General features: G+C 40.0%; 2 pseudogenes; both read right to left on the bottom strand.

Moving 5' to 3' along the window:
- Window positions 1–24947, bottom strand: part of LOC130862743 (non-receptor tyrosine-protein kinase TNK1-like) — a 255660-nt pseudogene that overhangs the window by 1306 nt on the left and 229407 nt on the right.
- On the bottom strand, window positions 88–23015 carry LOC130863097 (E3 ubiquitin-protein ligase RNF220-like; annotated as a pseudogene).

Here is a 24947-nt window from a genome sequence, read left to right on the forward strand (position 1 = left end):
GCTCCTGCCAACTGACGCAAGAAAAGGCACAGTAGGGCCACAGGCAGTGGGGGTGGAGCTCCCCTCTGCACACGGCACCCTCTGGAATCAGACTCTTGAGTCTCCCCTCTGGCTTGTGGAGACACAGAAGACTGTCTGAGCGTGGAGCCATCTCCTTCTGTTCAGGTGCAACCCCCCCCCCCCAAGGATCTTGTAGACCCAGTTCTTAGACTTGACACCGGAGCGGTACCTCTTCAGGGCTTCAGCAAGCCTGCGCTGGGCAGGCCTGCCCATGCCAATGTTGTCCAGGTCCTCAGGCCTCACAAAGTCAAAATATTCTGGCCCAGTGACGTTAAGGTCCTCAAGGATTGGCCGGTAAAACTGGGCCAGTTGGATGTCCCGGAGCAGCCGAAGTAGCCACAGGGAACTGGCTTTGGGGAGCATGTCTGGAGTCGACTTCTAAGGCGAATGGCAGTCTGCTTTAAACGTGTGACCTGGCAGAGCCGGAAGATTGTTCTGACTTCTTAACTAACTCTTATATCTTAGGTTTACCCATTTTTAATTGTTTTTTATTGAGCTATATATTTTTCTTCACTCCTCTCCCTTTCTCCTCCCTCTGCTTTTACCCTATCCTGTGATCCCCATGCTCTCAATTTACTCAGGAGATCTTGACCTTTTCTACTTTCCATGTAGATTAGACCCATGTGTCTCTCTTAGGGTCCTCTTTGTTGTCTAGATTCTGGGATTGGGTTTTTATTTGCTTGATGTCTAAAAGACACTTATGAGGGAACACATATTATGTTTGTCTTTCTGAGTCTGGGTTACCTCACTCAGGATGGATTTTTCTACTTCCAAACATTTGCATGCAAATTTCAAGATCTCTTAGTTTTTTTACTGCTGAGTAGTATTCCATTGTATACATGTACCACATCTTATTTATCTACTCTTTGATCGAGGGGCATTTAAGTTGTTTCCAGGTTCTGGCTATGATGAATAATGTTGCTATGAACATACTTGAGCACATGTCCCTGTGAGGTGATTGAGCATTCTTTGGGTATATACCCAAAAGTGGTATTGTGGGGTCTTGAGGAAGGTTGTTTCCTAATTTTTTTGAGAAATCACCATACTGATATCAAAAGGGGCTGTACAAGTTTGCACTCCCACCAACAATGCAGGAGTTTTCCCTTTCCCCCACATCCTCTCCAGCATAAGCTGTCACCAGTGTTTTTGATCTTGTTCACTCTTACAGGTGTAAGATGAAATCTCAGAGTTGTTTTGATTTGCATTTCTCTGATGACTAATGATGTTAAACATTTCCTCAAGTGTCTTTCAGCCATTGTAGATTCATCTGTTGAGAGTTCTGTGTTTATGTCCCCATTTTTTTCATTGGATTATTTGGTTTTTGATGACCAATTTCTTGAGTTCTTTGTATATTTTGGAAATCAGACCTCTGTCTGATGTGGGGTTGGTGAAGATCTTTTCCCATTCTGTAGGCTGTCGTTTGGTCTTGCTGACCATGTCCTTTGCTTTACAGAAGCTTTTCAGTTTCAGGAGGTCCAATTAATAATTGTTTCTCTCAGTGTCTGTGCTACTGGAGTTATATTTAGGAAGTGGTTCCTTGTGCCAATGTGCTCAAGGGTACTTCCCACTTTCTCTTCTATAAGGTTCCGTGTGGCTGACTTTAAGTTGAGGTCTTTGATCCATTTGGAGTTAAGTTTTGTGCATGGTGATAGATGTGAGTCTATTTTCATTCTTCTACATGGTATGTAGATTGCTTTTGGTAAGGTTGCCATTTTTACTATGTTAATTCTACCTACCCAAAAGTATGGAAGATCTTTCCACTTTCTGGTGTCCTCTTCAATTTCTTCAAAGATTTAAGGTTTGTTCCTTGTATCCCTGCTCTCTCCAAGAATGAATGCTGTATTTTGTCAAAGGTCTTTTCAGCATCTAATGAGATGATCATGTTTTATTTTTCAGTTTGTTTATGTGGTGAATTAATCTTTGGGATGAATCCTACTTGGTCATAAGGAATGATTTTTCTTATGTGTTCTTGGATTCAGTTTGCCGGTATTTTATTGAGCATTTTTGTATCAGTGTTCATAAGTGAGATTGATCTGTATCTCTCTTTATTAGTAATGTTTTTGCGTGGTTTGGGTACCAGGGTAATTGTAGTCTTCTAAAAACAATTTGGCAATGTTACTTCTGTTTCTGTTGCGTGGAACAATTCGAAGACTATTAGTATTAGTTTTTTGAAAATTCTAGAATTGTGTAGAATTTGTGCAGAAACCATCTAGTCATGGGCTTATTTTGGTTAGAAGACTTTTGATGACTGTTTCTATTTCTTTAGTGGTTATAGGTCTATTTAATTTGCTTACCTGGTCTTGATTTAGTTTTGGTAAGTGATATTTATACAGAAAATGGTCTATATCCTTTAAGTTTTCCAATTTTGTGGAGTACACGTTTTCAAAGTATGACCTGACAATTCCCTGGCTTTCCTCCATGTCTGTTGTTATGTTCCTTTTTTCATTTATGATTTTGTTAATTTGTATATTCTCTGTTTGCCTTTTGCTTAGTTTGTCTATTTTGTTGATTCTTCTCAAAGAACCAACTCTTTGTCTCATTTATTCTTTGTAGTGTTTTCTTTCATTTTATTTTATTGATTTCAGCTCTCAATTTGATTATTTCCTGCTGTCTAGTCCTCATGAGTGAGTTGTTTCTTTTTTGTTCCAGAGTTTTCAGGTGTTGTTAACTGGTTAGTGTGGAATTTTTCAGGTTCTTTTTTTCTTTCTTTTGCCGTGGAGGGCAAAGTGTCCCATATATATATACAACATTGTAAGCATACGCAGTCTATATTACATTTGCTTCTGTCTGCTGTTTGCATGTCTGTCAGTCAGTCTAGGGGACGGACAGATCTCAGGAGCCTTGTCCAGCTACTCCCTATCCCTACCTTTCTGCCCCACACTGGAAACAGAGACAAAAGAGGCATTGTCCCCAAGTTCAGAAGGAACAAGCAGGAAGGGCTGCTCCACTTTGGCTCCAGAGTCCTATATGTGTGTTTGGGTGTGTATATGCATGTATTTACACCGGGAACCTGTGTGCAATTATGTACAAAGGGAAAGGGGTTCATTGTCACAGAGGCTGGGGCAGGTGGGATTGCTCCAGGCAAGGCCTGCTGGGATGGCTAGCTTACAAGTAGATTCTGCTGCAGGTTTCCAGGCGCTGTGATGGTATTGCTCTGAGGGCAGAGCTTCTTGGTACCCAGAGTCCACAGCCAGCGTTCACAGTGCACATGCCAAAACTGGATCGACATTAGGGGCATGAAGTACAAATCCATGCAGGTGAGACATTTGTATTCCCCCCCCCCATGATAGCGGCTTTTCAAGCTCCCTGACCTGAGCCTTTAGGGCCTCAGAAATAGCTACAGCTGAATCACCGATGATTTTCTCAGTGCCACTGTCCTTGCAGGTCTTCTGCACGGCCTCCTGCTTTCTGCTTTCACCATTGCTGGTGGATGCATCTCGTCACTGTCCCATTTAGTGAACTCAAGCTTGATGGGGGTGCCGGGGGGATCACCATTTAGGACTGCACACCGGAGTGCCTCTCTCTCCTTGGCTTCACCATGCTCTTTTCCTGTGCAAGGGATGACATCAGCCTCTGTGAATTGTGGTTTCCCTTACTCCAGAGTGTCATCTCCATCCACATCCAGGTCAGCATCACTGTCTGGGTTCTCTTTGCCACTGCACATGACAAAGCGGGAGCCTCGGAAGCCATCTTCCAGGAGTGTGGTGGCCTGTATCCACTTCTGCCCACACCAGCCATACTCCTCAAAGCAGTTGCTGCTCTCATGCTCTATGTCCACAGCATCATCCTCGGCCATGCAGGAGCCTTCCCTCTGCCCTTCGTCTTGCTTCCTCCGTTCATTTTCCCAATCTGAGTGTTCAGTTGGGTTGCCTGTTGGCTTGCACTCACAGGAAGGTCTGTCTACTTCTTCCCTCTCGCTGGGCTCCTTGCTCCCCTGGCGGCTCAGGACCCTTGGCATAGCTGCCAGGGCTGCTCTAAAGGGACCCCTGGCTGAGGCTAGGTGCAGCTCCAGCCCCAGCCTCTGATGCTCTGCCACCCACTCAGTTCCAGAAGCCGCAGCGGCCATGTTGGTTCTCTCAGGTCTCAGGTTCTTTTTTTTTTATTTTTATTGAGCTTTACAATTTTCTCTGGTCCCCTCTGTGCCTCTCCTCTCCCCCCCTTCAGACCTCCCCCCCAAGGTCCCCATGCTCCCAATTTACTCAGGAGATCTTGTCTTTTTCTACTTCCCATATAGATTAGATCTATGTAAGTCTCTCTTAGTGTCCGCATTGTTTTCTAAGTTCTCTGGGATTTTGGTTTCTATGGTTCGTTTTCTTTGTTTTATGTTTAAAAACTACATATGAGGGAATACATACGGTAATTGTCTTTCTGTATCTGGGTTACCTCACTCAAAATAATGTTTTTATGTAGGCATTTAGTGTTATGAACTTTCCTTTTAACAATGCTTTCATTGTGTCCCATAAATTTGTGTATGTTGTATGGTCATTTTAGTTGAATTTTAGGAAGTCTTTAATTTCTTCCTTTATTTCTTCCTTGAGCCATTGGTGATTCAGGTGAGTATTGTTTAATTTCCATGTGTTTCTGGGCTTTCTGAAATTAGTGTTGCCATTGAATTATAATTTTAAATCATGGTGATCTTTTAAGATTCATGGGGTTATTTCAAATTTTTTTGTATCTGCGGAGGTTTGCTTTGTTACCTAGCATGTGTTCAATTTTTGAGACAGTTCCATGAGGTTCTGAGAAGAAGGTATATTCTTTTATGTTTGAATGGAATGTTCTATAGATGTCTGTTAAGCCCATTTGAATTATAGCATCTGCTAGTTCCCTTATTTCTTTGCTAAGTTTGTGTCTTGCAGACCTGTCCAGTGGTGACAGTGGGTTGTTCAAGTATTCCACTATTATTGTGTGGGGTTTGGTGTGTCATTTAAGCAATAATAGGGGGCCCCTGTATATAGGACATAGATGTTCAGTATTGAGGTTTCCTCTTGATAGATTTTTTCTGTGACTAATATGAAATGTTCTTCTTTGTCTCTTTTGATTGATTTTAGTTTGAAGTCCATTTTGTTAGATATTAGAATAGTTTGTTTCTTGGGTTCATTTAATTGGAGAAATTTTTCCCAACACTTTACTCTGAGGCAATGTTTGTCTTTGAGGTTGACCTGTGTTTCTTGAATGTTGCAGAAGGGGATGGATTCTGTTTTTATATCTAATCTGTTAGCCGGTGTCTTTTTATAGGTGAGTGGAGTCCATTTATATTAAGGGTTATTAATGACCAGTGATTGCTAGTTCCTGTTATTTAGTTTAGGTTGTTGGTGATATTATTGTGTCTGTTCTTTCCTTCTTTGGACTTTGATGTTGTGAGATCTCCTATTGCCTGTGTTTTTATGGATGTAGCTACTTGCTTGGGTTGGTGTTTTCCTTCTCATACTTTGTGTAGAGGTAGGTTTGTGGCTAGGTATTGGTTAAATCTGGTTCTGTCATGGAATATCTTGTTTGGTTCATATATAATGATGTAAAGTTTTCCTGAGTATAGTGCTCTGGGCTAGCATCCATGGTCTGTTAATGTCTGCATAGCGCTTGACCAGGACCTTCAGACTTTCCTTGTTTCCATTGACATCAGGCACAATTCTGATCAGTCTGCCTTTATATGTTACTTGACCTTTTTTCTTGGCAGCCCTTAATATTCTTTCTTTATTCTGTATATGTAGTGTTTTGATTATTATGTGGAAAGTGGACTTTTTATTGTTCAGTCTTCTTGGTATTCTGTAAGCTTTTTGCATCTTCTTAAGCATGTCTTTCTTTAGGTTGGGAAAGTTTTCTTCTATGATTTTGTTGAATTACTTTCTGTGCTTTTTAGTTGGACTTTACATTCTTCTATCCCTATTATTTTTAGATTTGGTCTTTTCATGGTGTTCCATATTTCCTTGACATTTTGTATTAAACTTTTGTTAGATTTAACATTTTATTTGACCGACGAATATTTTCTCTCTCATATTTTCAGCGCTTGAGATTCTCCATTCTATCTCTTGTGTTCTGCTGTTAATGCTTGCATTTGTGGTTCCTGATCGTTTTCTCATAATTTCCATTTTTATAATTCCCCCAGTTTGTGCTTTCTTTATTGTATCTATTTCAGTTTTTAAGTCTTTAATTGTTTCTTTCACCTGTCGGATTGCTTTTTCTTGGTTTTCTTTAAGGGATTTGTTGATTTCTTCCAAATTTTGTTTGTCTTTTGCTCCACCTTTCATATCCTTTTAAAAAGCCTCAAACATTCTCCTAAAATTATTTTTTGGTCACTTTCTTCTGCTTCATCTGTATTGGGTGTTCAAAACTTGCTGTTTTAAAGTCACTAGTTTTTGTTGGTGTTGTATTATTCTTTATGGTGTTGTGTGTGTTCTTATCTTGTCTACCCATTTTTTCCCTCTAATTGGTGTAGTTGAGGCTGTGTCCCTGGTGATCACTCTTCCGGGTGCCAGTGTATCCAAGACTCCAATAGTTGTTCCTCATGGTGGAGTCAGGTTCACAGTTCCAGTCACCACAGAGGTCACTTGACCTTCCCAGAGGCTGCTTGGCACTCCCAGAAGTTGCTCTGCAATCCCAGAGGTCATTTGGGCCTGCACCCAGGGAGTTTGCCCACTTAGGCCATCGCCATGGAGGTTGCTGGCTCAGGCATGGTTGCTTGGAGGTGGTTGTCTCAAGCCAGCTCCCATGGAAATCCCTGGCTTGGGCCTGCTCTGGCAGAAATCATTGACTCAAGCCTGCGCCCATGGAGGTCACTCACTCAGACCTGCTCCAGAGGAGGTCAAGGGCTCAGGCCTGTTCTAGCAGAGGTTACTGGCTTGGGCCTGGTCTTACACAGTTCGCTGGCATGGACCTGGTCCCACGAGGTTGCCTGATAGGATCTTCTCTTGGAGTTCGCTGACTCTGGACTGTTCAGGCAGAGGATGCGCACTCCAAATTAACCCTTTTTCTATTAATCTATATGTCACCACCTACTGGTAAGATTCCAGCATCTCTCTTCTTTGGCACCAACATGGTGTCTCTCTTCTTTGGTAGCTAAGTTGCATCTTCTTGACTCTGCCAATTCTCTCTCTACATCTCTATTCAGATTTCCTTCCTGGCTTTATTCTGCCTTCCATAGACCAATGAAGTTTCTTTATTAGCCAATGGTAATAGAATATACAGACAGAACACAGAGGGAAATCCCACATCAGCTCATATCCTCACTCCTCCCACTCTTCAACTAGACTTTGGGAGCTCAGACCAGTATTCCAATATGGATCTCTGACTCTCCTTGCATCAGTTGCTGAATAAAGTTTGTATGATGTCTTTTGAAATAGTCATCAATCTGACTACAGGGCAGGGTCATTTCAGGCACCCTCTCAACTATTGCTTAGGGTCTTAGCTGGGGTCATCCTTGTGAATTCCTGGGAATTTCTCTGGTTCTCGGTTTCTTTTTAGCCCCATAATGGCTCCCTCGATCAAGATATCTCTTTTCTTGCTCTCTGTCTCTGTCCTTCCCCCATATATATCATCCTTTTCCCACAAGTTCTCCTCCCCTTTCCTTCTCCCCTCCTCCTCCCATTCTACTCTTTCATCTCCCTCCAGCCCCATGCTCCCAATTTTCTCAGGAGATCTTGTCTATTTCCCTTCCCAGGGGTAACTATATATGTTTTTCTTAAGGTTCACCTTGTTATTTATTTTCTCTGGGGTAGTGGGCTATAGGCTCATTATCCTTTGCTTTAGAGCTTTTGCTCACTTATGAGTGAGTACATACCATGCTCATCTTTCTGGGTCTGGGTTACCTCACTCTGGATGTTTTTTTCTAGTTCCAACCATTTGCATGCAAATTTCAAGATTTCTTTTTTTTTTTTTACTGCTAAGTAGTATTCCATTGAGTAGATGTACCACATTTTTTTATCCATTATTCATTCGAGGGGCAATCTGAATTATTTCTAAATTCTGACTATTACAAATAATGCCACCATGCACATAGCTGAACAAATGTCCTTATAGTATGATTCATCATCCTTTGAGTATATATATGCCCAAGAGTGGTATTGCTGGGTCTTGAGGTAGATTGATTCCTAGTTTTCTGAGAAACTGCCAAACTGATTTCCAAAGTAGTGACACAAGTTTGCATTCCCAATACCAATGGAGGAGTGTTCCCCTTACTCTGCATCCTCTCCAACATAAGCTTTTATTGGTGTTTTTGAGCTTAGTCATTCTTACTGGTGTAAGAAGTTATCTCAGAGTCCTTTTCATTTGCATTTTCCTGATGGCTGAGGATACTGAACATTTCTTTAAATATCTTTTGGCCATTTGAGATTCTTCTGTTGTGAATTCTCTGTTTAGATCTGTACTCCATTTTTAGTTGGATTATTTGGAATTTTGATATCTAGTTTCTTGAGTTCCTCATATATTTTGTATATCATTCCTCTTTCTGATGTGGGATTGGTGAAGATGTTTTCCCATTCAGTAGGCTGCCTTAAACTTTTGCTACTTGCAGATGATATGATAGTATATATAAGTGACGCCAAAAACTCTACCAGGGACCTCCTACAGCTGATCAATACCTTCAGTAATGTGGCAAAATACAAGATCAACTCAAAAAATCAATAGCCCTCCTATATACAAATGATAAAGAAGCTGAGAAAGAAATCAGAGACACATCACTATTCATAATAGACACAAATGACATAAAATATCCTGGGGTAAACATTAGCCAAAGAAATGAAAGACCTGTTTGACAAGAAGTTTAAGTCTTTGAAGAAAGAAGATGAGGAGGCTATCAGAAAATGGAAAGACCTCCCATGCTCTTGGATAGGAAGTATCAGCATAGTAAAAATGGCAATTCTACCAAAAACAATCTACAGATTCCATGCAATCCCCATCAAAATCCCAACACAATTCTTCGCAGACCTTGATAGAACAATATTGAATTTCATAGGGAAAAAAAGACAGATAGTCAAAACAATTCTGTACAATAAAGAAACTTCTGGAGGCATCATCATCCCTGACATCAAGCTCTACTATAGAGCTACAGTAAGGAAAACAGCTTGGTATTGGCATAAATACAGACAAGTAGACCAATGGAATAAAATCAAAGATCTGGATATTAATTCACACATCTATGAACACATGATTTTCGACAAAGAAGCTAAAATCATGCAGTAGGGAAGAGAAGACAGCTTCAATAAATGGTGCTGGCATAACTGGATGCCATCATGCAGAAGAATGCAAATAGATTCATATCTATCCCCAAGCATAAAACTCAAGTCCAAATGTTTTTAAAGACACCAGTATAAATCTGACCACACTGAACCTGAGAGAAGAGAAAGAGGGAAGTAGCCTTCAAAGCACAGGCCCAAGAGACCACTTCCTAAATATAATACCATTAGCATAGACACTAAGAGAAACAATAGATAAGTGGGACCTCCTGAAATGGGAAGTTTCTGTAAAGTTAAGGACATATCAATAAAGATAACCTTTATGGAGCTAGTGGAAACTGTCTCAAGTGAGAAAGTGCCAAGTAATTAAAAAACCCAGATGTTTTGCATTACCTCATTAGGTAAGAAATTAATGAAAGGAATTGGTTATTAAGTTTTGTTTGTGACATAATTACGTTCTAGAAACACCCAAATTTGTAATCATAGGCATTAGAAAGGACAAAGCATTTGTTATAAAAATTGAAAGAAATATCAATTTTTCTAGCATTTCAATTTGCTACAGTATGGTTATGTAGGTCTCCATAGTCTCACTTACATAAACACAACACATATATCAGTGTCAAAATCAAATATGCCACATATTTGACAGTGTATTTTCATAGTTGAAAGTGCTTAAAATAATTTTATTAATTCTGGCTTTCCTGAATATTAAGAAACAAATTTTAAAACAATGGAGCCAGATTTATACTTGATTTCCTTGACTCCTTAGAAGTGCTAAAATTTTTATCCTTATTTATTTTATTTAGGGTAGAAAGGAACAGATAGAGTAGTTTACTATAAAAAATCTTACCTTTATTAAACGTGATAAGCTTCTTCCTTATCTGTTCTGGTTCTTGGAAAGATGTTCTTCTGCTGTGACAAAAGTTATCACTGATTTACTATTCATATGGAAAACATTTGTTAAGTGTTCTAAATCCTCTGTTTTTGAATCCCTATCTGATACAGGATCTCACTGTGTAGCTCAACCGTCCTGAAACCTAGTATGTTGACCATGTAAGTCTTTTCCTCCTGAGTTCTGGGACTAAAGTCATGTGCAGACACCTGGCACAAACAACTTTGAATTCATTCTTCAGCAGATGATTATGATTGATAACTGCTGTCCATACCATATTTCTTCATGTAGAAGAAATGACAAAAATTTGAATCTTTACCTCTTCACTATAACATACATACGCACACAGAAACAGCAAAAAAAAAAAAAAAAAAAAAAAAACACACACATTTTTTATTTAGGTCTTTGTGCTTATTTTACACAACTGCCAACTGACTTAGGATAGCAACATAAATGAATGAACAAAACAGCAAATGGAACTGTTTTTAATGCTGAACTCACTTAGAATACCAAGTAAGCCCAACATGTGATTTTGTAAGATGTAGCCTTGAAATATTACAAATATCAAAAAATTATGAATCCCCACCTTGGGTATTAGTTGTTTTATGTTTTGGGATCATTTAATTTGCAGTATATTGGGAATTTCATAAATTGTAACAAATTTATATTGATACATAGCCCCATTTAATTAGGTAACATGATTGTCCTTGACTTTGGAAGTAATAAATGGGGACTGAAAACTAATTTGAACATCATGAAGAGGAATGGCCCTTCACTTCTACAAGTTTTTCTAGTTGACATAAAAGATAAAACCTTCTTTAAACACAGATGATGAAGAGTCATCACATGGTTTGACTCTTAAATCCAAAGAATATACCAGGTTTCAAAGAATTCACTACTGTGCAAAACAGACCACTTGTAGGTGCAAAAGGAAGTAGGCCCTTATCTGCAAAGGAATGAGGTCTACCACCACAACAGCAAAGATGCTGAATAAAATCTAAAGAGCCTGCTCATAAATTTCTGGTATGAGAGAAAGAAATTCTGGTGTCTTTCTATGTTTTGATGTGGTAATTAAGAATGGTACCATCTCAAGTCGTCTGCCAGATAAGAGAAGCAAATGACTGAGGTTGTCAACTCCCTGTGAATATCAAGATCATGTGGACTTCACAGAAGGGTTTGAATATGATGCTAGAGCCACGGCTCAGTAGGGAAGACAGCTTGCTGCTCTTGTAGAGGACTTCGGTTCATTTTAAGATCAAAGCACAGCGCCCAAGTGGGACAACTCATTAACTTCTGTAACTCGACAAGATATGATGCCCTCTACTGTACACCTCAGTTACCACATTCTTGGGTACAGAATAATACACACAAAGTTTTTAAATAAATTAAGGTTTTGAATAAGTAGGGAGAGTTAGTTAGACAGCAATGAGAATAACAAACAATAGACTTTCATCTTCATACAGAGAGCTATTACTTTGGAAATAATGGCTAAACACATTACATGTAGATGGATACTGAAAAGTACTTTTCAGCCTTAAGAATGTATTCCATTGTCTGTGACATATGACTCTGTAAGTACAACCTGCTTCATAGCTAAACATTAACAGAATTCAGCACAAGTTTTGAAATGCAAAAAGAACAAAACTGCTTGTATATCCACTTTGAAAGCTCCAGCTAAAATGTGGAAGAAAATTATCTGTCATGGACTGCACAAACACCAAAGATTCTGGATAATTCTAGGATGACGGTGTCAAAGACACATCTCAGTTGGACATTTCAAGAGTCAAACAGATAGTTAGGAAGACCTATTTGTTGCCTATATATATGGACCATATATTTCAAAAGAAATGGCTAATGCTGTGGTCCTTAGAGACAGAGGTTATAAAATTTCTTACATAGTGGCTGTGACTGTACCCCCATGATTCAACACACATGTCGAGGACATCCGATGCCCTGAATTTAGTGACACACCCTGTCAAAAACAAAGAATACTGCAGTACAGCATACTGCTGCATTGACCTTGCTTATCCTTCTGCTTGGTTGAAGATTCATAGCATCCACTATGTGCCATAGCAAAACTGTCTAAACCACACTCAACTCATGTAAGTGGGTCTAAATGACACGTGTGCTCACCCACTGAGTTACTCACTGGTCCCACATGGTTTTCTACACAATGTTGTTCATTAAACTCAGCGCTTACTCATTGGAAAGACTGCTGCCTGAAGAGCTCAAGAGTGTCTCCTGTGTCCTCCTTCCACGGTACAGGGATTATAGATACAGTTAGCAACAGCCATCTTTGGGGCATTCTATGGATTTGAACTTGTTTGGTAGAACTCTACCTACAAAACTCTAGCTCTAACCTAGATTTCTGAGATAATTTTTCTTTTCTTTTTTCTTTATTTTTTTTGTTTGTTTTTGTTTTTCAAGACAGGATTTCTCTGTAACTTTGGAGCCTGTCCTGGAACTAGCTCTTGTAGACCAGGCTGGCTTCGAACTCACAGAGATCTGTCTATCTCTGCCTTTCGAATGCTGGGATTAAATGCATGTACCACCACCACCTGACTGCTAATTTTAATATCTTTACATGCACATTTTAATATTTTCTTTGTCAAAATTATCATACACTGTAGTCATATTATCATCATTTTTCTAAAATGCTCACTTCTTCATAAACCACTCTTGCTCCTCTTCAAGCTCCACCTTGAACTGGTTACTCATGCCCATCTTCCTCTATGTGAACAAAATGCTAATTCTACACTTATGCCATTCCATAGCTCCACTATACACACTATAATCTCCTAATTAGACTCTTGCATTCTAGTGAATAAGTAAGGTGACCTGCAGCTTTATAATTAAGAGTTTAAGTGAAAAAACCTCATTTCTGCCTTTTCCTGTATCCATATAAGTTACTGTTGTTTGTTTGAGCTTCACATCTAAGACTCTAAGGGTCTTAAAATCCTGAAATTCAAGATTCTTTTACCTGTCTTCAGAAGAAAATGAACACTTTGCTCTCAGAAATGGAAAAAAATCACAGGAAAAATATAAGCAAGAAAAAGGTAAAATTCTGAATAGAATAGAATTGTTAAATGAGAGAGCAAGTGAGAAAGGACAAAAACCCTGGAGAATCATAGGAAGTAGAGAAGTCAATGAAAAATGTCATCTAAGTAGATGCTAGCAACTATTCTTCACTTACCATAGAAACTCCTGGACAGAATTTGACTGATGTTTCTCAAATAAAATCGATCTCAGAAGTATAAGCTAACTTATCTCTGTATTCCCCAAACATTTTATTTTATTTTATTTTATTTTAAAATATGAAATCTTACCTAAATGGTGATATGTAATCAGTACTGCCATCCACTTCTAAAGAAAAGGGGAAATGTATTTAATAACAACTGTAGAAAAATATACCTTCATAATGGCAAAAATTACATTCGTTATACATTTTACTTGGGCAAAATTTGTGGTAAGGAGAATATTCGATAGTAGACATTGTTTTATTGGTAACCAATACATTGAGAACTCTTGTTAATATTTTGTTGAATCAATAAAATGCAAGAGAAGAAAACTCTATCAAAATTTATAGCTAAAAATAAACATCTGTGATATCTGATCCCAACTGAGTTGTGATTGGCAGAAAGTGGTATTTACTGGTATAAACTGACAGTGTCAGCAATAGGTGTTTTGTCATAGTTATTGTGGTGGTGGAGGTGGTGGAGGTGGTGGTGGATGTGGTGGTGGTGGTGATGGATGTGGAGATGGTGGAGGTAGAGATGGTAGTGATGGTGGTGGTGGTGATGGTGGAGGTGGTATTGACCAGTGGTGCTAGGAAGAGTTTTAAAAGATATTTATTTTTTAATATTCCAATAATTTTCCTTCTTGGTTAACTGAAATTATTCTTTTAGGACAGAGAGTCTGTCTACAAGATAGATGGATTTATGGTGACTCTTCTTCACAGCATGGCATGATACATGGTACAGAAAGAGACCAGAGACAAAGACCTTTGCAAAAGATTCCCATTTGTGAGCACAGCAAAGCTCAGGGTTCTCACACACCCCTAGCTACACACACATCTGGGAAAGATACTAAGAGGCTCCTGAGCTCTAGTTCTGCTCTCTCTGTTCTGCATAGTGTAAGGAAGTTTAGGATCAGCTTCCATCACCTTCCATGACCAGAAATATTGGAAAGACATCTTAGTTCACAGCTGTGTTCCCTGTGCTACATGTACAGTGAAAGACAAGAAAAGCAACAACTCTGGGGACAGAGCAGCAAGCTCCTGGATGACTACTGTGTGGTACAAAAGTATCTTTATGTGCTTAAAACTATTCATTTACTCAAGTTATTACTAAATACCTCCATTGACTCTCCATAGAGGATACAAAAGAATTCTTTATTTCACCTCATTTAAGGTGTGTGAAAACCAAGTGAGAACTTCTCAGCATATCCCATGACCAAGATAAAGTACTTGAACCCTTCAAACGAATGTACTGGGACTGTGGTTTAGGGACAAAGCACATGCTGGGCACGCACATGGGACTTCTTGATTCAATCCTCATGCATACAAATAAAATCCAACAGTTTTCATACAGAAATCATGCAAAAGAAACTCCCCGTGGTGTCGCAATTCTGACGCTGCTCATCTCATCACTGTGGGAAGAGGGCCATTTGGATTCATTTACAGATTTTGCTCCCTGGTGTGGTTTCCAAGATCAGACTGTGATGACAGCTGCTTGAAGCACAACTCATAGTTGCATTTTTAACAGAAGCAACAGAGACTCAGTAGGTGAGGACAGGGCCTTTGGAGCTGGGTGTCACAGAGCAGGGTCAGTAGAGGAGGACAGGGCCTTTGGAGCTGGGTGTCACAGAGGAGGGATCAGTGGAGGAGGACAGGGCAGTCGGTGCTGTGTGTACAAAGCAGGGCCATTTGTTCATTTTCCTCCTGCTGTAAGGAATTTCTGTGGAAATCATGTTTTGGAACATGGAAATGATGGGTAAGCATGTTCTATGATATTCATAAACAACATGAAATGAGGGGCTAGAAGTATGGTTAGAATGAGGACTGCTTGATTAGAATGCTCACAGAACCCCATGTTCGACTCTTAGTACTGGCAAACACAAAAAGAGAGAAAAAGAAAATGCAAAGATTGTCTTTAACCGTCTTTAGAGAATCTATTGTGATATATTATGACAACACAATCGCCTTTAAATGAGGGATGCATAAAGATAGCCATGAGAAGGTATGGAAAGCTATCTAAATAGACATTGTAGAAAGATGATCTAGTTAGATATTAGGCAACAGATTAATGAAAATGATTGAATATTATATATTATCTTGGGATGTATGCAAATTTTAGTAAACTATGCAATAATCTATAGACACAAAATATGAAGTATTTGTTATATAGACTGTAAGAGAATGGGCTGGAAAGATTTCATTACAAGCCAAATTTGCTGTAATGTATAGAGGATACGTACAATGGGCTAGCTTAGAACCCTTCTTGTGCATTGATAGCTTATATGTTAGTGCCCCAACATAAGTAAACCTAAAGTTTTCAGACAATATGTCTGGTATCTGAAATTTCTTAGAAATGATCTCTTCATTTATACTGTATTTACATACTTCATTCTGGGGGAGTTAAACTTTTACTCTTCTTTACAATGTATTTACTTAGGGTAAACCACTTACAGCGACAGTTCTCGACCTTCCCAGTGCTGCCACCTTTTAATATAGTTCTTCATGCTGCACTGACCCCAGCACTAACATTCTTTTGTTGCTACTTTAGAACTGTAATTTTACTACCGGTCTGAATTGTAATGTAAATTTCAATATGCAGGATGGTCTTTGGTGACCAAGAAAGGGGCATTTGACCTCCAAAAAGGTCACAACCCACAGTTTGAGAACCAGTGACTTAGAGGAATGTAGTATCAAAAGTCTTACCTGCGTTACTCTGTGCAGATGTTCGAAGCACTGATTTTGACTCTTTCCCAAGTGAAACTTCTCTGTGATGTAGTTAGAAAGTGATAATTATTTTAATATTCATATAAAAACATTTATAAAATTCTCTGAGTTCCCTATTCTTGCATTCCTATTATAACTTATATTAGACATTTATTTAAGAATAACTTTAAACTGTGTTTCGACACTTAACTATGAGTTCGATGCTCCCTCCCAAGAGATGCACTTGGTGGGACAGGAACCAACCGTGGCCTTTAAGCATCCATCACAGTGCCAGCACTCCCACAGGCCACCATATTTTTGACACCATACATGCGTTACTGATTTTGTAACTTACCTGTTTTCTAGCAGATGCCAAACCATCAGAAATGTTGCTCTGTGACATTGAGTCACAGCCCATTCCAAAACTCACAGGAGGGGAATGCAGTTGCTCCATCCTCACTCTTTTGCAGCTGTGGCTAAGATCAAGATTCCTGAAGTGTAATCTCCAGGTTTTCCCTGCTTCCATGTTGGACTTCACCCCTGTTGTGTGGACCTGGTCTACAGAACCATGTCCAATGGCCACCGCTGACGGATCCCAGCAAAGCTGTGGAACTTGAGTATTGGTTCTTTGTTCTCACCCTGGATAATTGTTCCTAACCATATCAGCTGTTCCAGGAGTTTGGGTACATGGTACACTAACACAACATCAAAACAATTCAGATAGGATTGGAACAAAAGTATCCCACGTGATTATAGCATTTAATTGTTATGATAGATAATCTAATGTATTTGACTATTCAAAAGCCACTTTGCAACAATGTGTGATCAAAGAGATAAGATGACTGCTTAAATGCACTTATGTTAAATAAAGCATTTTAAAAGAAAATAGATAAAAAGAGAGTGGAAGTACTACAAGTGATTATAAATTTCATTGATAATAAAAATTAAACCAAGTCAATAGTTTTCAAAATAGTAAACATTAATGTGAAGTTGCCTATATTAACATAAAACCACTAGTAAAATCAGATTATTAACAAACTCAGTCCTGGTACAGTATACTGTTCTTTCTTTGTGGTCTGAACGGATCTTTATCCAGCCAATGCTTCACATGTGCTGGGCCATCTAACCATGTGGCTTCAAGCTTAAGCCAACCTTCCTATCATTTCGTATTCCTGACTTCAGCAGTTGTTGCCCTCAGAACAGCACTGAAATTGTAGGTAGAAAGAACCGTACCTGTTGGGCTCAGCCACTGGGTCCACAGTTGCTCTCCTCTGTTTTAAAAACTTTGCCATCTGCAATGAAGTCCTATAAATTGAAAGAATATTTTAGGAAATCACAGAATACTATGCCAGAGTACATTATATTGTAAAAACTAGATAGTATGTAATTCATTTCCTTCCCAAATAAGAGCAGCACCTGGGATTTCCTTCTTTCTTTCTCTACTCAAGTGTTCATTTGCAGGACTAGGGACATAGTGCATGGCTACTCCATTCAAGCAAGTGCTTTATCAGGAGCTACATGCTTGAGCAGAGTGGCCTGTCTGAGCAAGAAGACAACAGTCAGTAGGTTCAACTCAGCTTGGATTCACATCCTACTCTAATTGCTAATTCTTTGGCTTTCTATGAGCTCCATTACTCAATTTTCTCATCCCTGTGAGGAGGATGGAACAGTAGCTGTCTTACACAGTGCTACTGTGAGTCTTCAGTCTGCACAAAGCATGTGCAAATGTTCCTAGCCCTGGCAGCTCAGTGGTTCATGGATAATGATGATGATTACTCTTCCTGCTGCTAGCAAATGTAGAATTTCAATGAAGAGAAAGAGCAGAGTTCTACCTACTGCACACGTGCAAATTTTCATTCAAATCAGCTTACATTTTAAGAATTATATTGCCCACGCTAGCCTTGAATTTTGTAATTCCCCAATTCATCCTCACTGTAAGTAGGGCTGTAGGCCAGTGTTACATTATTCACATTTCAGCATCTCTGACCTGGGGATGTCACTTACAACTCATGATATCATAGGCTGGAAAGTTACTTCAGTGGGAGTTCAGGTTCCAAAGAGGAAATGTGGAGTCAGTGTTAGGTAGGACGTGGAGGGAGACAGATAAGCTCTGAGCGGGAGTTTGAATAGCTGCCAGTGTGCTGACAGAAAAAGAATACATCTTTTAAACTCTATAGTTGCACACAGAATTAAATGGGAGAAAGGAGGCATGTGAGTGAAGAGTCCAAGAATAAGAATATAGAAATGTAGATTCCAGAAATAAGAACGTAGAAAGAAAGAAACACAAAGTTGTAAGCTTAGGAGAATGAGAGCAAACTGTCAGCAGCTTTCTGAGCAGCTTACAGATTAACAGTGGGGTTACTTTGCTTTACAACCAATATCTCTGTCTGCAAGGCTGAAGGTCAGCTTTTTGATAACTGCCCCGCCCAGCCACTCATGACCAGCAACTGATGTGAACTGAGTTAACCTTTAAATGATGGGGTATACCTGACTCTTTGGTTGTGAATTTTCCCATACCCTTCCCTGCTATATGAAACTGGCACTTTGATAACCACCATCAGGGAGCACCGGGGAAACAATGGACTAAATACAAACACTAGTGTAACTCAAAAACTCTGTTAATAGAAATTGTAAAAAACAAACAAGCAAGCAAACAAACAAACAAAACCCAAAAGCTAATTTGTATCTGAGTTTTACCTTGAGATTATAAAAATTCCTTTGTTATTCCTAATGATTGTTGCTTCTTGCTATAAAAAGGGGTATTTCCTACATTGCTGGTGGGAATGCAGGCTGGTAAAGCCCCTTTGGATGTCAGTGTAGCGATTTCTCAGAAAATTAGGAAACGACCTTCCTCAAGATTCAGTAATACCACTTTTGGGTATATATCAAAGGATGCTCAATCCTGTCACAAGGACATGTGCTCAGCTATGTTCACAGCAACATTGTTTGTCATAGCCATAATCTGGAAACAACCTAAATGCCCCTCGACTGAAGAATGGATAAGGAAAATGTGGTACATTTACACAATGGAGTACTACAGAGCAGAAAAAATAACGACATCTTGAATTTTGCAGGAAAATGGATGGAGCTATAAAACATCATTTTCAGTGAGATAACACAAACCCAGACCCAGAAAGACAATTATCACATGTACTATCTCATAAGTGGATTTAAACATTAAAAAAAAGAAAAGCAGCTCACAATCACAATCTCAGAGAACCTAGACAACAATGATGACTGTAGGAGAGACATACATAGATATAATCTACCTGGGAAGTTGAAAAAGACAAGATCTTCTGAGTAAATTGGGAGCATGGGGGCCTTGAGAGAGGGTTGAAGGGGGGGGGAGGGGAGCAGAGGAAAATGTAGAGCTCAATAAAATTCAATAAAAATGGGTGGAGTTCAGAAACCGTCCTTGATCACAGCCTTACAAGTTCAACTTTGGCTATAGTCTCTGTTAGATGATAAGCTTTTTTAAAAAATTATTTATTCATTTATTTATTTTTTATTTTTCCATTCAAAAATTTCCACTTCCCCCCTTCTCCCATTCCCCCACTCATCCTCTTCCCTCACCCTCCAGTCTTAAGAGAGGGCAGGGAACCTTGCCCTGTGGGAAGTCCAAGGCCCTCCTCTCTACATTCAGGCCTAGGAAACTGTACATCCAGACTAGGGTCCCAAAAAGCCAGTACATGCAGTAGAAACAAGTCCCAGTGCCTTTATCAATGGCTTCTCAGTCAGCCCCCATTGTCAGCCACATTCAGAGAGTCCAGTTTGATCACATGCTCGTTCAGTCCCAGTCCAGCTGAATTTGGTGAGCTCCCATTAGATCAGGCACACTGTCTCAATGGGTGGACCAACCCCACATGGTCCTGACTTCTTTGGTCATTTTCTTCTTCCTTCTTCTGCTCTTCAACTGGACCTTGGGAGCTCACACCAGTGCTCTATCTCGATCTCCATCCATCACTGGATGAAGATTCTATGGTGATATTTGAAATTTGTGATAGTGGGGCAAGGCCAGTTCAGACACCCTCTCCTCTGCTGCTCAAAGTCCTAGCTGGGGACATCCCTGTGGACATCTGGGATCCCCTCTAGAGCCAAATCTATGGCAACCTTAAAATGGCTCCCTTAATGTAGATATTTTCTTCCCTGCTCCTGTATCTGCCCTTCCTCCATCTCAGCCCTCTCACTCCCACAAGCTCTCCCCAATCCTTCTTTTCTGCCTTCTCTCTCCCCCCTCCCCTTCCCCCAACCTCACTCCCACATCTATTACTACCCCCATGCTCCCAACTTTTGCCTAGCATTCTTGTCTCCTTCCAATTTCCAGGAGTATTTATATAATTATTTTCCTTTGGGTTCACCTTGTTATTTGGCTTCTCTACACTTGTGAACTATAGCCTCAATGTCCTTTGTTTATGGCTAGAGTCCACTAATGAGTGAGTACATACCATATTCATATTTTGGGTCTGGGTTATCTCACTCAGGATAGTGTTTTCTATTTCCATCCATTTTCATGCAAAGTTCAAGATGACATTGTTTTTTACCACTGAGTAGTACTCTAATGTGTATATATTCCACACTTTCTTTATCCATTTTTCCATTGAGGGGTATCTAGGTTGTTTAAAGGTTCTGGCTATTACAAATAATGCTGCTATGAACATAGTTGAACAAATGCTTTTGTAATATGATAGGGCATTTCTTGGGTATATTCCCAAGAGTGGTATCGCTGGATCCTGAGGTAGGTTGATTCCCAGTTTCCTGAGAAACTGCCACAGTGATTTCCAAAGTGGTTGCACAAGTTTACATTCCCACCAAAAATGGATGAGTGTTCCCCTTACTCCACAATCTCTCCAGCATAGGATAATATTGGTGTTTTTGATTTTAGCTATTCTGACAGATGTAAGATGCTATCTCAAAGTTGTTTTGATTTGCATTTCCCTTATCACTAAAGAAGTTGAACATGACTTTAAGTATCTTTTGGCCATTTGAACTTCTATTGAGAATTCTCTGTACCCCATTCTTTAATTGGGTTACTTAGAATTTTAATGTCTAGTTTCTTGAGTTCTTTATATATTTGGAGATCATGCCTTTGTCTGATGCAGGGTTGGTGAAGATCTTCTCCCATTCATTAGAATGCCTTTTTGTCTTAATGACTGTGTCCTTTGCTTTAAGAAGCTTCTCAATTTCAGAAGGTCCCATTTATTTATTGTTGCTCTCATTGTCTGTGCTACCGGGGTTATACGTAGGAAGTGGTCTCCTGTGCCCATGTGTTGCAGACTACTTCCCCCTTTCTCTTCTATCAGGTTCAGTGTGGTTAGATTTATATTGAGGTCTTTAATCAATTTGGACTTGAGTTTTGTGCATGGTGATAGATATGGATTTATTTTCATTCTTCTCCAGGTTGAGATCAGGTTATGCCAGCACCATTTGTTAAAAATGCTTTCTTTTAATGAAGATGATAAGCTTTTTACCCCATGAAGATTTATTTTTTTCAATCCCCCCCCCAGAATTCTATTCTGGTAAAATTTAAAATTCTTTCTGAGAATAAAGTTTGCTTCTGTTTTAATAGACTTTGGTGGCATGTCCCCCAACTTTGCATGGCCCCCATGGACACAACATGAGCTGGGGTTGAGAAAACACTGACCTTGACAATAAGCACCAGTCATATGTTAAAGAGAGGGCCCCAAGTTCTCCTGATAGATATAGTCCCCCTTTTTAGCAAACAGGAACTTTCTTCAAGTCCCTGGGGAAAAGATATTTTACCCAAATTGACGTATGAAGCAAGTTGGTGTAGCTATCCTGATATCTAACAAAACAAACTTCAAAGTAAAATTAGTCAAAAAAGATGGAGAAGGACATTTCACATTCATCACAGGAAGAAAATCTATCAAGATGAAGTCTCAATTCTGAACATTTATACCCAAATACAAGTGCACCCACATTTGTAAAAGAATATTACTGACGTTTACATCACACATCAAACCATAAACATTGATAGGGCAGACTTCAGCACCCCACTCTCACCAGTGGACAGATCTGCCAGACACCAACTTAATGGAAGATTAAGGGAAGTAACAGATGTTATCACTCAAATGGGCTTAACAGTTATCTACAGAATCTTTTTTTAGCCTTAATGTTGATGTCGTATGGTAAAATCTATCTCATGATACAATTTTTTGCAATATATAATTTAGTACTAAATACATGTATAGTAAGGGTTAGAGATGGCTTGATGGTAGGAACACTAACTTTTCTTACAGAGGATTTGGGTTTGATTCTTACCACCCACTTGGCAGTCCACATCCGTTCATAACTCCAGCGGATCCAATGCCCCTCTCTGACACACGTGGTGCAAAAAAAAATTGCACACAAGCACAACACTCATATACAGAACTCTAAAAAGTCTTTATATACTTAATAAATTAAATTAAATGTATATGGTCTTACTAGCTAAATCACTTTTAAAATGCTCTAAAAGAGGCAATGTAAAAGGTTTCAAGATCCCACTGTTTGGCTTCCCATAGAGAAAGGCCAAAAGCAAGACCCTTCCAAGGTGTGTGGACTCCAGATGCTTAAGGAGCTAAGGCAGGTAGAAAATGACTCAGTGAAAGCAGAAGCAAAGCCTTTCTTCTTCCCTCCCTTAGGAAGGCACCCTGGAAGGTGGAGCTTCTCCCTGACTGGCCTGCCTGGCCCCACCCCTCCTGCCCATCTCCCAGCACAGGCTCTCTCACCTTCTCCTCCTGCCTTGATTATCCACGGGGTATATACTGGGCATGATAAAGCGCTCCACTGTAGACAAGTCACCCGTGGCGGCCGCCCTTTGGAGCTGTTCCTCAGGTATATACGGGATGAAGGATTTAGGACATGGCTGGATTTTGTCCTCAAGGCACCCAGAGCCCAGGCAGAAGGCCCTCATGCGGGCATACCAGTGCCTGCCCTGAAGGTTTTTGTGTCTGCGCATCATGATCAGTGTCTTCCTGAATGGTTCAGACCCAGGGCCGCCAAGGCCCTCCCTACCCTCCCTATCCCCCTGCCTTTGCCACCCACTTCCCTCCAAACCCCACACTGAAACTTAGAAACGCAAACAAGTTATCGCAACCGCGCCACAGGAGCGTCCTGCCAGGGCAGATCCGTGGTTCAGTTTGAATGGAATCCCTGTCTCCTAGCGACGAGGATGCATGCATGCTAACGAGTGCAGACACTCACAACGGAATGGAATGCACGTGTCTGGCTCAGACTCCAGAAACAGGAAACTGGCCTGCCTTGCACAGCTCACCTGCAAACCCCTGCCAATTGCAGCTCTGAAACTGACCTACCTGTCTGACCTGCAAAGGCCAAACACTGACGGGAACTGTGTGTTGGTTCAGATCCTTCTCGGCCCTGCTGTGCTCATTCATGCGAGATTCCCTCTCCTCAGGCCCTGTGCCTGGAACCTGTGAGAGGTCCTGATGGATGGACCCATTATTCAGACCACTTGTTTTCTATTCTTGGAATCTTTTTAGCATTTTGTAGCATTTTGTAGGCATTGCTCCCCAGAACGTGTTTTTGCTCTTTGTAATCTTTTCTAGTGCTTAGTTAAAAATTCCTTTTCCTCATCTCTTGGCTGTATCCACAGTTTTTAAAATTCTGCAAGCACAGACCACATAGGAAGACTGTGACACTTCTGCCCTAAGATTCTCCCTTAATGTTTTCTTTCTTTGGGGATGATATTTAGAATGATGCTTCAAAATTAAATAGTGTCTAAAAGTGACTTATGAGAGAGTACATATGGTATTTGTCTTTCTGGGTCTAGGTTTCCTCACTCAGTATAAAGAAAACCACCGTACAATTCACAATCCCAGAGAACCGAGACAAAAATGAGGACCCTAAGAGAGACATGCGTGAATCTAATCTACATGGGAAGTAGAAAAAGACAAGATCTCCTGAGTAAATTGGGAACATGGGGATCATGTGTGAGGTTTGAAGGGGTGGGGAGAGGCAGGAAGGAGAGTAGAGAAAAACGTATAGCACAAAAAAATCAATAAGAACTAGACAGTGTACAGAAACACAATTGATATATCTGCCTTGATTTCGTATCCTACAGCACTGCTGAATAAGGTTCTTAAGAGCAGGTTCAAAGTCCAATCTCCCAGATCCTCTGCAGGGGTGGCCCAAAGTGGAAGAGAGGGAAATGATCCTGTTGTCTTGGAGTTTACTAAGCACAACTCCTGGAAACTGCAGCTCTTAGCTGTAGTCCGGAAGGCACAGAGCTGATGGAGAGGATTGTCCTCTGAGAGTTTTGGCTCACATTGTGAGTTCTAAGGACTCAGCATTACATGAAATGTTTGTTGAGCACAAGAACACCCAGGTGGTGGTTTCAGCATTTATTCACAAATGAATTACTTCAAAAGCATCTTGAAAAGTTGAAAACTGTGGTGGCTTCTGAGAGTACTGAAGTAGATACTTAGAGGCAGGGACAAATTCATTATCTACCAAACCAACCTTTTGGGAGAGAATATCAGTCTCAAAGAAATGCCAGCGAACTGTTGTGACAGAGACAAGGTTGGGTTGCTCTAGTGTCATGGAGGACGATTGAAACAAGAATTCTAGCCTCGTGAACATGAACTAGGAAACCATCAGTCACTGCAACCATCAGAACAAAGCATGTGGAAGGTCCACCATGCACCGTCTCCCTGTGTGTATTTGTATATGGACATGGGGTTGCTGCTGTTTTAATCAGGGCTAAACTCTCCCCATGTCTTCAACATAGGAAAAACTGTAAGGAAAGCAGGTATCAATCATAACTCATGAAACACATATTTCATCTTTCAGAAATTTTCTATGCAGTATACATTAGAAAGTCAGAATGAGAACTCAGAATATTTAGCAAATGGGTTTTTACATGAATGTTAGA

The sequence above is a fragment of the Chionomys nivalis genome, chromosome 20 (assembly GCF_950005125.1).
Source record: "Chionomys nivalis chromosome 20, mChiNiv1.1, whole genome shotgun sequence".
Classification (NCBI taxonomy): Eukaryota; Metazoa; Chordata; class Mammalia; order Rodentia; family Cricetidae; genus Chionomys; species Chionomys nivalis.